General features: G+C 43.3%; 6 non-coding genes across 6 annotated transcripts; 3 read left to right on the top strand and 3 right to left on the bottom strand.

Moving 5' to 3' along the window:
* Positions 1 to 1,676: 1,676 nt before the first annotated feature.
* Positions 1,677 to 1,748, top strand: trnae-cuc (transfer RNA glutamic acid (anticodon CUC)). The gene has a single exon. It is a non-coding gene; the product is annotated as a tRNA-Glu (tRNA).
* A 1,390-nt stretch (positions 1,749 to 3,138) lies between these two features.
* On the top strand, positions 3,139 to 3,210 carry trnae-cuc (transfer RNA glutamic acid (anticodon CUC)). Its single transcript has one exon. It is a non-coding gene; the product is annotated as a tRNA-Glu (tRNA).
* Positions 3,211 to 5,907: 2,697 nt separating this feature from the next.
* Positions 5,908 to 5,979, top strand: trnae-cuc (transfer RNA glutamic acid (anticodon CUC)). The gene has a single exon. It is a non-coding gene; the product is annotated as a tRNA-Glu (tRNA).
* A 105-nt stretch (positions 5,980 to 6,084) lies between these two features.
* On the bottom strand, positions 6,085 to 6,172 carry trnay-gua (transfer RNA tyrosine (anticodon GUA)). The gene is given in 2 exon segments: positions 6,085 to 6,120; positions 6,136 to 6,172. It is a non-coding gene; the product is annotated as a tRNA-Tyr (tRNA).
* Positions 6,173 to 7,210: 1,038 nt separating this feature from the next.
* trnar-acg (transfer RNA arginine (anticodon ACG)) lies at positions 7,211 to 7,283 on the bottom strand. Its single transcript has one exon. It is a non-coding gene; the product is annotated as a tRNA-Arg (tRNA).
* A 470-nt stretch (positions 7,284 to 7,753) lies between these two features.
* Positions 7,754 to 7,825, bottom strand: trnae-uuc (transfer RNA glutamic acid (anticodon UUC)). The gene has a single exon. It is a non-coding gene; the product is annotated as a tRNA-Glu (tRNA).
* Between the last annotated feature and the right edge of the window lie 3,823 nt (positions 7,826 to 11,648).

Here is an 11,648-nt window from a genome sequence, read left to right on the forward strand (position 1 = left end):
AAGATGTGCTGGCTTTTGGAGGAGAGAAGCAAAAAACATCAAGCTTTCCCATACCAGGAGTCGAACCGAGGCTGCCTTGGTGAAAACCAGGAATCCTAACCACTAGACCATATGGGGTTTGGACACCTTAAATTGGCCATTGGCGCACTTTCCATACATGTGGTCAGTTTGGGCGCAGGATCTTGTAGTGGCCTGTTGCTTTAGGTCTGCGATTGTAACAATGTGATAATAATTTGGCAAAACAAGAATTATCCAAAAGGACGGTTTTCTGAATTACATAGTGTTGTATGCATTCAAGGGATCTGTTTTTTTACTCACCCCGGGGGTTCAGTTTATTTGGGCAGATTCCTGTGATTGCTTAATTGGTACATCGAACTGGTAATTAAGCTCTTTTCCAGTTGAAAATACTTGTGTCATCCATTTGAAAAGACACACTGCAACCGTTATCTAGAGGAAAAACTGCCTATCGTCACTCTGTCAAGGTACAAAAATGACATTGTGAGGGTAACAATGAAAGTGAGACCAATTTTTAATCGGCAAAGTTGCTGCTTATTCGCTCCTTCAGTTTAACTCAGATTACAACTTATTCTCAATGTCCAGGTGGCAATTAGTGATAAGGCTTCCAAATGGCAAGCCCATGACATCAAAACCACATGGCATTACACCCTTCAAAGTAGTAAAGCAGTTACAGAGTAGAGATGAAATTGTTCAATCTAGAATCAACTGGCCCACCAGCCTGCATTTTATTACCACGTTAATCGCCGAGCTTATCTGAGAGCTTGTGTGATGAATGGCAATACCGAAGCATGTTACGCGACTCCCCATAGACATCGGAACATCAATCTTTCAGGGTTCTGTACCTCTACTGCTGTCCAAAAAGTCACTTCCGGTGCAGGAAGATGTGCTGACTTTTTGAGGAGAGAAGCAAAAAAGATCAAGCTTTCCCATCACGGGAGTCGACCCCTGGCCAAATGGGAGAAATCCAGGAATCCTAACTGCTAGACCATATGGGAACTGGCCAGCTTTAACTGGGCACAAGCTTGTGGGCCACTTTCATTAAATCTGGCCAGTGTGGTTTACAGAAATAAACAGTGTTACATGCATTCAAGGGACATGTTTGTTGACTCACCCCGGGGGTTCAGTTTTTTGGCCAGAGTCCTGTGATTGCTGAATTGATACCTTGAACTGGTAATTAAGCTCTTGTCCAGGTGAAAATACTTGTGTCATGCATCTGAAAACCACATTGCAACCGTTATCTAGATGAAAAACTGTCTATTGTCGGTCTGTCAAGGTTCAAAATTGACATACGAATGGCAATACCGAAGCATGTCCGTGTCTCCCCTAGACATCGGAATGGGTGTGCAGAATATGTCTTTTTTGGAAAAAAAGAAGAATGCCTGGAGATTTGCCTTTTCTTCTAAATTTTGGAGAAGAAAAATAAACACAACAACAAAATAAGCCGGAGAAAAACAACCACAGAGCGAGCCAGCCAAGAGTCGAACCTAGAATCTTCTGATCCGTAGTCAGACACGTTATCCATTGCGCCACTGGCGCACTGATACTGAGACTCCCGATTGCTAAAGAGTTGTTGGTTTTAGATGTGACAGTGGCAAGCATTGCTGTCTGCTTATTCTCACCTTGTTATCAGGAGGTAAGCCCACCAGCCCACCAGCCCCTCCCTGGTGGTCTAGTGGTTAGGATTCGGCGCTCTCACCGCCGAGGCCTGGGTTCGGTTCCCCGTCAGGGAAAGCTATATGGGATTTGGACACCTTAAACTGGCCAGTGGTGCACTTTCCATACATGTGGTCAGTGTGGGCACAGGATCTTGTAGTGGCCTGTTGCTTTAGGTCTGCGACTGTAACAATGTGATAATCATTTGGCAAAACAAGAATTATCCAAAAGGACGGTTTTCTGAATTATATAGTGTTGTATGCATTCAAGGGATCTGTTTTTTTTACTCAGCCCGGGAGTTTAGTTTATTTGGGCAGATTCCTGTGATTGCTGGATTGATACCTCGAACTGGTAATTAAGCTCTTTTCCAGGTGAAAATACTTGTGTCATCCATTTGAAAACACACACGGCAACCGTTATCTAGAGGAAAAACTGCCTATTGTCACTCTGTCAAGGTACAAAATTGACATATTGTGAGGTTAATAATGAAAGTGAGACCAATTTTGTATCCGCAAAGTTGCTGATTATTCGCTCCTTCAGTTTAATGCAGATTGTCGGAGTGCTTGTGTGAAGAATGGCAATACCGAAGCATGTTACGCGACTCCCCATAGACATCGGAACCTCAATCTATCAGGGTTCTGTAGCACTACTGCTGTCCAAAAAGTCACTTCTGGTGCAGGAAGATGTGCTGGCTTTTTGAGAAGAGAAGCAAAAAAGATCAAGCTTTCCCATCACGGGAGTCGACCCCTGGCTGTATGGGAGAAATCCAGGAATCCTAACTGCTAGACCATATGGGAACTGGCCAGCTTTAACTGGGCACAAGCTTGTGGGCCACTTTCATTAAATCTGGCCAGTGTGGTTTACAGAAATAAATGGTGTTTCATGAATTCAAGGGTCATGTTTGTTGACTGACCCCGGGGGTTCAGTTTTTTGGCCAGAGTCCTGTGATTGCTGAATTGATACCTTGAACTGGTAATTAAGCTCTTGTCCAGGTGAAAATACCTGTGTCATGCATCTGAAAATACACATTGGAACCGTTTTCTGGATGAAAAACTGTCTATCGTTGGTCTGTCAAGGTCCAAAATTGACATACGAATGGCAATACCGAAGCATGTCCGTGTCTCCCCTAGACATCGGAATGGGTGTGCAGAATATGTCTTTTTTGGAAAAAAAGAAGAATGCCTGGAGATTTCTCTTTACTTCTAGATTTTGGAGAAGAAAAAAAAACACAACAACAAAAGCCGGAGAAAAACAAGCACAGAGCAAGCCAGCCAGGAGTCAAACCTAGAATCTTCTGATCCGTAGTCAGACACGTTATCCATTGCGCCACTGGCCCACCAATAGTAAAGACCCCTGATTGCTACAGACTTGTTGGTTTTAGATGTGACAGTGGCAAGCATTGCTGTCTGCTTATTCTCACCTTGTTATCAGGAGGTAAGCCTACCAGCCCACCAGCACAGCAGTCCCTCCCTGGTGGTCTAGTGATTAGGATTCGGTGCACTCACCGCCGCGGCCCGGGTTCGATTCCCGGTCAGGGAAAGCTCTTTTGGCTTCCAATTGTGGACTGCGAATTCAAGCTCTGCTAACAGCTGGGAGAAAGCCAGCTCCAAACCAAAAAAATGGTGAGCACTTGAAAAAAAGACCTCCTTCGAGCTGGAGTCGAACCAGCGACCTAAGGATTGCCAACACTCCAACCTGGTGCAGGCAGATGTGCTGGATTTTTGAGGAGGGAAGCAAAAAGAAGCATGCGTTCCCATACCTGGAGACGAACCCGGTCCGCCTGGGTGAAAACCAGGAATCCTAACCGCTAGACCATATGGGATTTGGACACCTTAAACCGGCCAGTGGCGCACTTTCCATACATGTGGTCAGTGTGGGCGCAGGATCTTGTAGTGGCCTGTTGCTTTAGGTCTGCGACTGTAACAATGTGATAATAAATTGGCAAAACAAGAATTATCCAAAAGGACGGTTTTTTGAATTATAAAGTTTTGTATGCATTCAAGGGATCTGTTTTTTTTACTCACCCCGGGGGTTCTGTTTTTTTGGGCAGATTCCTGTGATTGCTGAATTGATACCTTGAACTGGTAATTAAGCTCTTGTCCAGGTGAAAATACTTGTGTCATGCATCTGAAAACACACATTGCAACCGTTATCTAGATGAAAATCTGTCTGTCATCGGTCTGTCAAGGTACAAAATTGACATATTGTAAGGTTAATAATGAAAGTGAGACAAATTTTTTATCCACAAAGTTGCTGATTATTTGCTCATTCAGTTTAATGCAGATTACAATTTATTCTCAATGTCCAGGTGGCAATTAGTGATAAGGCTTCAAAATGGCAAGCCTGTGACATCAAAACATCATGGCATTACACCCTTCAAAGTAATGAAGCAGTTACAGAGTAGCGATGAAATTGTTCATTCGAAAATCAACTGGCTGCCAGCCTGCAGTTTATTTCCCCTATAATCGCCAAGCTTGTCAGAGTGCTTGTGAGACGAATGGCAATACCGAAGCATGTCCGTGTCTTCCCTAGACATCGGAAAGGGTGTGCAGAATATGTCTTTTTTGGAAAAAAAGAAGAATGCCTGAAGATTTGCCTTTTCTTCTGGATTTTGGAGAAGAGAAAAAAAAACACAACAACAAAATAAGCCGGAGAAAAACAAGCACAGAGCGAGCCAGCTAGGAGTCAAATCTAGAATCTTCTGATCCGTAGTCAGACGCGTTATCCATTGCGCCACTGGCCCACCAATAGTAAAGACCCCTGATTGCTACAGACTTGTTGGTTTTAGATGTGAAAGTGGCAAGCATTGCTGTCTGCTTATTCTAACCGTGTTTTCAGGAGGTAAGCCCACCAGCCCATCAGCCCACCAGCCCCTCCCTGGTTGTCTAGTGTTTAGGATTCGGCGCTTTCACTGCCGCGGCCCGGGTTCGATTCCCGGTCAGGGAAAGCTCTTTTGGCTTCCAATTGTGGACTGCGAATTCAAGCTCTGCTAACAGCTGCGAGAAAACCAGCTCCAAACCAAAAAAATGGTGAGCACTTGAAAAAAAGACCTCCTTCGAGCCGGAGTCGAACCAGCGACCTAAGGATTGCCAACACTCCAACCTACAGTCCTCCGCTCTACCAGCGGAGGTCTGCGACTGTAACAATGTGATAATAATTTGGCAAAACAAGAATTATCCAAAAGGACGGTTTCTTGAATTATATAGTTTTGTATGCATTCAAGGGATCTGTTTTTTTACTCACCCCGGGGGTTCTGTGTTTTTGGGCAGATTCCTGTGATTGCTGAATTGATACCTTGAACTGGTAATTAAGCTCTTGTCCAGGTGAAAATACTTGTGTCATGCATCTGAAAACACACATTGCAAGCGTTATCTAGATGAAAATCTGTCTGTCATTGGTCTGTCAAGGTACAAAATTGACATATTGTAAGGATAATAATGAAAGTGAGAAAAAAATTTTATCCACAAAGTTGCTGATTATTTGCTCATTCAGTTTAATGCAGATTACAATTTATTCTCAATGTCCAGGTGGCAATTAGTGATAAGGCTTCAAAATGGCAAGCCTGTGACATCAAAACAACATGGCATTACACCCTTCAAAGTAATGAAGCAGTTACAGAGTAGTGATGAAATTGTTCATTCGAAAATCAACTGGCTGCCAGCCTGCAGTTTATTTCCCCTATAATCGCCGAGCTTGTCAGAGTGCTTGTGAGACGAATGGCAATACCGAAGCATGTCCGTGTCTTCCCTAGACATCGGAAAGGGTGTGCAGAATATGTCTTTTTTGGAAAAAAAGAAGAATGCCTGAAGATTTGTCTTTTCTTCTGGATTTTGGAGAAGAGAAAAAAAACACAACAACAAAATAAGCCGGAGAAAAACAAGCACAGAGCGAGCCAGCCAGGAGTCGAATCTAGAATCTTCTGATCTGTAGTCAGACGCGTTATCCATTGCACCACTGGCCCACCAATAGTAAAGACCCCTGATTGCTACAGAGTTGTTGGTTTTATATGTGAAAGTGGCAAGCATTGCTGTCTGCTTATTCTAACCTTGTTTTCAGGAGGTAAGCCCACCAGCCCACCAGCCCACCAGCCCTCCAGCCCTCCAGCCCACCAGCCCATCAGATCACCAGCCCACCAGCCCATCAGCCCACCAGCCCTCCAGCCCATCAGCCCACCAGCCCTCCAGCCCTCCAGCCCACCAGCCCTCCAGCCCACCAGCCCATCAGATCACCAGCCCCTCCCTGGTGGTCTAGTGGTTAGGATTCGGCGCTCTCACTGCCGCGGCCCGGGTTCGATTCCCGGTCAGGGAAAGCTCTTTTGGCTTCCAATTGTGGAATGCGAATTCTAGCTCTGCTAACAGCTGCGAGAAAGCCAGCTCCAAACCAAAAAAATGGTGAGCACTTGAAAAAAAGACCTCCTTCGAGCCGGAGTCGAACCAGCGACCTAAGGATTGCCAACACTCCAACCTACAGTCCTCTGCTCTACCAGCTGAGCTATCAAAGGGGCAAAGTGTTAGACAGAACCTCGACATATCACGGTCTTGTAGCTCTACTGCTGGCCAAAAAGTCACTTCTGGTGCAGGAAGATGTGCTGGATTTTTGAGGAGGGAATCAAAAAGGAGCATGCGTTCCCATACAGGGAGTCAAAACTGGGCCGACTGGGGTGAAAACCAGGAATCCTAAGCGCTAGACCATATGGGATTTGGAAACCTTAAACTGGCCATTGGCTTCTGGCGCACTTTCCATACATGTGGTCAGTGTGGGCGCAGGATCTTGTAGTGGCCTTTTGCTTTAGGTCTGCGACTGTAACAATGTGATAATAATTTGGCAAAACAAGAATTATCCAAAAGGACGGTTTTCTGAATTATCTAGTGTTGTATGCATTCAAGGGATCTGTTTTTTTTTTTCTCACCCCGGGAGTTCAGTTTATTTGGGCAGATTCCTGTGATTGCTGAATTGATACCTTGAACTGGTAATTAAGCTCTTGTCCAGGTGAAAATACTTGTGTCATGCATCTGAAAACACACATTGCAACCGTTATCTAGATGAAAATCTGACTATCATCGGTCTGTCAAAGTACAAAATTGACTTATTGTGAGGTTAATAATGAAAGTGAGACCAATTTTTAATCCGCAAAGTTGCTGATGTAGTTTCGTCTACCGGTTCTCAGAAGAATCACACTCAGTCAGTGGTTTTCTCTCAGAAGAAAAGACTTTATTTTATGGAAAACAACACCGAGAGTCCTTTGAAGGAAATCTCTCGAATGTTTTTTGGTAGCGATGAAATTGTTCATTCGAAAATCAACTGGCTGCCATCCTGCAGTTTATTTCCCCTTTAATCGCCGAGCTTGTCGGAGTGCTTGTGAGACGAATGGCAACACCGAAGCATGTCCGTGTCTTCCCTAGACATCGGAAAGGGTGTGCAGAATATGTCTTTTTTGGAAAGAAAGAAGAATGCCTGAAGATTTGCCTTTTCTTCTGGATTTTGGAGAAGAGAAAAAAAACACAACAACAAAATAAGCCGGAGAAAAACAAGCACAGAGCGAGCCAGCCAGGAGTTGAACCTAGAATCTTCTGATCCGTAGTCAGACGCGTTATCCATTGCGCCACTGGCCCACCAATAGTAAAGGCCCCTGATTGCTACAGAGTTGTTGGTTTTAGATGAGACAGTGGCAAGCATTGCTGTCTGCTTATTCTCACCTTGTTATCAGGAGGTAAGCCCACCAGCCCACCAATCCACCAGTCCACCCCTGGTGGTCTAGTGGTTAGGAATCGGCGCTTTCACTGCCGCGTCCCGGGTCCGATTCCTGGTCAGTGAAAGCTCTTTTGGCTTCCAATTGTGGACTGCGAATTCAAGCTCTGCTAACAGCTGCGAGAAAGCCAGCTCCAAAGGGAAAAAAAATGGTGAGCACTTGAAAAAAAGACCTCCTTCGAGCCGGCAACCTAATGATTGCCAACACTCCAACCTACAGTCCTCCACTCTACTAGCTGAGCTATCGAAGGGGCAAAGTGTTAGACAGAACCTCGACATCTGGTGCAGGAAGATGTGCTGGATTTTTGAGGAGGGAAGCAAAAAGGAGAATGCGTTCCCATACCGGGAGTCGAACCCGGGCCGCCTGGGCGAAAACCAGGAATCCTAACCGCTAGACCATATGGGATTTGGACACCTTAACCTGTTTTTTTTACTCATCCCGGGGGTTAAGTTTTTTTGGGCAGATTCCTGTGATTGCTGAATTGATACCTTGAACTGGTAATTAAGCTCTTGTCCAGGTGAAAATACTTGTGTCATGCATCTGAAAACACACATTGCAACCGTTATCTAGATGAAAATCTGCCTATCATCGGTCTGTCAAGGTACAAAATTGACATATTGTGAGGTTAATAATGAAAGTGAGACCAATTTTTTTATCCACAAAGTTGCTGATTATTCGCTCGTTCAGTTTAATGCAGATTACAATTTATTCTCAATGTCCAGGTGGCAATTAGTGATAAGGCTTCAAAATGGCAAGCCCGTGACATCAAAACCACATGGCATTACACCCTTCAAAGTAATGAAGCAGTTACAGAGTAGCGATGAAATTGTTCATTCGAAAATCAACTGGCTGCCAGCCTGCAGTTTATTTCCCCTTTAATCGCCGAGCTTGTCGAAAAAAAGAAGAATGCCTGAAGATTTGCCTATTCTTCTGGATTTTGGAGAAGAAAAAAAAAACACAACAACAAAATAAGCCGGAGAAAAAAAAGCACAGAGCGAGCCAGCCAGGAGTCTGACCTAGAATCTTCTGATCCATAGTCAGACGCTTTATCCATTGCGCCACTTGCCCACCGATAGTAAAGACCCCTGATTGCTACAGAGTTGTTGGTTTTAGATGTGACAGTGGCAAGCATTGCTGTCTGCTTATTCTCACCTTGTTATCAGGAGGTAAGCCCTGATAATTGCCGAGCTTATCCGAGAGCTTGTGTGATGAATGGCAATACCGAAGCATGTTACATGACTCCCCATAGACATCGGAACCTCAACCTATCAGGGTTCTGTAGCTCTACTGCTGTCTAAAAAGTCACTTCTGGCCGCATGGGAGAAAACCAGGAATCCTAACTGCTAGACCATATGGGAACTGGCCAGCTTTAACTGGGCACAAGCTTGTGGGCCACTTTCCATAATCTGGCCAGTGTGGTTTACAGAAATAAATAGTGTTGCATGCATTCAAGGGACATGAAAAACTGCCTATCGTCGGTCTGTCAAGGTACAATATTGACATATTGTGAGGTTATTAATGAAAGTGAGACCAATTTTTAATCCGCAAAGTTGCTGATGTAGTTTCGTCTACCGTTTCTCAGAAGAATCACACTCAGTCAGTGGTTTTCTCTCAGAAGAAAAGACTTTATTTTATGGAAAACAACGCCGAGAGTCCTTGCAAGGAAATCTCTCGAATGTTTTTTGTTATCTCCTTATATACACTATATGGGGCGGTTCCACAATAGTCAAACTTTTCCTTATGATTACAATTTTAATACCTCCTTAGAGAGGAGAGGCCCCCTGCTTGATTTATTCTAAAGAAAGGCCTTGTATGTATGTCTGACCATATGTTTGTAATCAGTTTTGTACATTACAGCACATAGGCAACTTTCTATTCTATTGCCTAAAATTTGTGACATTTTGGTGGGTGTAACCCCCTTATCAGGGAGGGTTATATAAATATAAAACAGTTTGATGCAAAGTTTTCACGTATAATGTCCGATTTATAATAGCCATATAGGTTATTAGTGAAAGTAAGTCAACATAACCATATTTTGTTAAGATTAGTCCTTTTAAAGGTTTTACTATGCATCTTCTACAAAGAGCTTGTATAAATGCGTTTCCCCTTTAAGAGAATGAGTGAAACTTTAAGGGTTGGTTGATATGTACTTGAACAAAAACGTGGATTTTGCTATCAGGTTAGATCGATTCCTGTTTGATTGGACATTTAGTAGTTAATGCCCACCTCCAATATACGTGATACATGAGTCTGATGTGATTGCTTTATCCGGAGATTGGAGGAAAAAAAAGACGAGAGGAGAGGCGTTATTAGAATAGGTGTGCAAAAACGGTTGGTTCTAATCGAAATCTACCGTTTTAATAACACAAAAAGAAACTTGAGTTAAGCCTTCATATTTTTCCAGATACGTTTTTTGTTTAGTTAAGTGTCTGATTGAACACAGGAAATGTGTTTGCCTGTTTTATTTTGATTCGTTTTCGAGTGAAAGACGTTGAGGCCTGTGTGAATATACAGCGATTTCAGTTAGAAAGATTGTCACGTTAGTCTTATTTTATACTATTCATCGTGCTGTTACAAGTAAAACAGTCGATGTGGGAAGAGTAAAAGGAGATCAGATAGCCCTGTTGAGCAACCGGAAGCGCTCACAGGTCCTCTGATAACGAGGGACTGTACAGCTGCAACCGGATAACACGCCCAGCCACCGGGAGTGTTGGGTGTTCCTCCGGCATCGAGGGAGCGACGGCTGTTAGTGGAGTTGGTGCGAGCCGAGTTTGACGAAAATCGGGACCGCGTATGGACTTACAGGTACTGCTTATGGGTCTTATTTTAGCTCATTGAAGAGAGAAGAGGCCAGTTTGCATTTTAAAGGCCACTATGCACCCAAGCAACGAATCAGGCCTGCATCGAGGTTGGGTTTGAGTGTGTTTATGGTGTGAGTGGGCCCACTTTTTAACTATTGTTTTTTTTTCTGTATATTAAGTTTACGGTTACAGTACGTAAAACGCTGAAACGTGTTACTGGGATTACTAGTGTTATATCAGTGCTCTAAGTAGTAAGCGAATTAAGTGGATTTATTATTCACTGATAATTCTCAGTTTGTGTTGCAAAGAGTGTACATATAGTGTCAAATAAGAGAAACGAAAAAGTGTTGAGACTTGTAAACTTGGGTATATTTCCCTAAGGGATTTTCTAAGTATTCTAATCCATGTATTACTGGTTTATCAGTATTGAATATTAATACCTGTACTTATTCAAATTGAAATTACCTATTGTTTATTGCTAATATATATCATCTGAATATTTATATCTGATATTTATACCATCCTATTAATATATAAATTTAATTATATATTGTATTTTCCTTATTATTATTATTATTATTATTAATAATAATATATATTTTTTTTTTGTTTGTTAAATAAATTGTTTCTTTTGGATACGTGTTTCAGATTAGTTATTTAGGAAACCAATAACTCTCTTCAAAACTTGGTATCAGAGATGGGGGCTTAAATTATAGTCGAGAGACACTAATAAAAGGAACCCGGTGCTCCACCCATTAGAACTTAGGTCAGGACACACCTAGGAGGGCAGGGGGCGCTACATAAAGTGGGGCCTCGTCCGGGATTTTTCTTTCCCTTCCTGGTACCTTTCAGAAGAGAGAAATAAACACGTGTCAATACTCCTTGATCCCTGAGAAGAAAACAGACATTTGGTGCATTTAACTTCTTGTTGAAAATGTCTCGCAGAAGTAACCCTCCTCCTCAAAGTGAACTTGTTGACTGGTGCAGAGAGGCCGGGATTGACCTTGCTCACTCCTTGATGCTAACAAGTGTACCCAGATCAACTGAGATTGCACGCATTGAAGAAGTAGCGGAGAGCGTGAAAGCTTTGAGACGAATGCGCGTTCGAGACACAAGATGTGGAGTCTCTCCAGATACCCTACTTGTGCTGTGTGAATGCAGAGAGTCTGTAGACCCCACACGCTGCCCTATAGAACTAAAGCCGTCCGATGATGAGACCTGGAGGATAATTACGGGCGTCGAAAAAAAACCCAACAGGCACTGTTCCCTCAGGATTTGATGACAAGCTCTCCCAGTTTCTTCAGGATGAAGGGAAGTCCATGACAGATCTACAAGCACTATTTCCTCCCCTAAGTGCAAGTCCCAGTTCCCCTGAGTCAATTATTCGTGCATTGGGTGAGATCCTAGAGAAAACCATAAGACCACCA

The sequence above is a fragment of the Carassius carassius genome, chromosome 38 (assembly GCF_963082965.1).
Source record: "Carassius carassius chromosome 38, fCarCar2.1, whole genome shotgun sequence".
Classification (NCBI taxonomy): Eukaryota; Metazoa; Chordata; class Actinopteri; order Cypriniformes; family Cyprinidae; genus Carassius; species Carassius carassius.